Source organism: Myotis davidii, unplaced genomic scaffold (assembly GCF_000327345.1).
Source record: "Myotis davidii unplaced genomic scaffold, ASM32734v1 scaffold214, whole genome shotgun sequence".
Lineage (NCBI taxonomy): Eukaryota > Metazoa > Chordata > Mammalia > Chiroptera > Vespertilionidae > Myotis > Myotis davidii.
Genome location: NW_006285782.1, coordinates 1,628,497 through 1,629,339, shown reverse-complemented (window position 1 = coordinate 1,629,339; position 843 = coordinate 1,628,497). Strand labels below are relative to the sequence as shown.

At 59.4% G+C, this 843-nt stretch overlaps 2 protein-coding genes across 2 annotated transcripts in view; one reads left to right on the top strand and one right to left on the bottom strand.

Moving 5' to 3' along the window:
• Positions 1–843, bottom strand: part of TMEM140 (transmembrane protein 140) — a 25,625-nt gene that overhangs the window by 18,251 nt on the left and 6,531 nt on the right. The window contains exon 3 of the transcript XR_001512698.1: positions 123–124. The gene's annotated coding sequence lies outside the window, so the exon portion shown is untranslated. The remainder of the gene's footprint in view (positions 1–122; positions 125–843) is intronic.
• The window catches only part of LOC102773202 (chromosome unknown open reading frame, human C7orf49), a 4,122-nt gene continuing 3,503 nt past the window's right edge, over positions 225–843 (top strand). The window contains exon 1 of the mRNA XM_006756694.2: positions 225–628. The gene's annotated coding sequence lies outside the window, so the exon portion shown is untranslated. The remainder of the gene's footprint in view (positions 629–843) is intronic.

The following is an 843-nucleotide window of genomic DNA, read 5'->3' as shown; positions in this document are numbered from 1 at the left end:
CAAAGGGCTGCCCTCCCGGCACCGCACCGGTTAGGACAGTGGTTCTCAGCCTTGGCTGCACATCAGAACCACCTGGGAATCTTCATCCTCCTGAAATTCTGTTTGTTATGAGGCGGGGCCACAACTTTAGTAACAAAGAAACAGAATCTCCGGAGGATGAGGCCCAGAAATCAGGATTTTAAAGATTCCCAGGTGGTTCTGATGTGCAGCCAAGGTTGAGAACCGCTGGGTTAGGATGATGTCCTGCCTTTGTTTGCATTAAGTTGTGAGCAGCCCTTCCAGTTGAGCAGTAAACGAAGCAATCTCCTCTCTGGGCCGCCCACTGCCCTCCTCAGCCGCCCCCCCTTTCCTGGGTGGGGGCGCCCAGCTGCTTCAGAGCCCACTGCGCAGGGGAAGGCAGACGCCTGCGCCTTCGGGTCACGGGAGTTGGGGGGTAGGATAGGGGGCCTTGGGGCTGCGGTGGAATCGAGTTTTGAGTCTCGGGGGCAGCGGAGGCCGAGTGAGTGGAGGGCTGGTGGCCCTTCGGACCCTCGTCCGACGCCGGCCTGTCGTCCCGGAGCCCCGCTGGCTACACGGTCAGAAGAACCTTTGGATGGAGGGAGGGGTTGTTGGCCAAGGAAACCTTATTGTGAGTCAGATGGCCTCAGGGTTTCTTGTAAGCACCCCAAGATGGAGGGAGTGAGAAGCCCAGAGAGGTCATTGGGAGATACTTTAGGGGGAGGATAGACGGGGCACCCTGGGCTCCAGGGGGGGCACCTCCTTTCTTCCTTCCTCCTGGGCGGGTGTTCATCCCTCTTCCTGTTCATCGGCTCAGAGCCGGGGCTGCCGGGACATTCTGTTGGG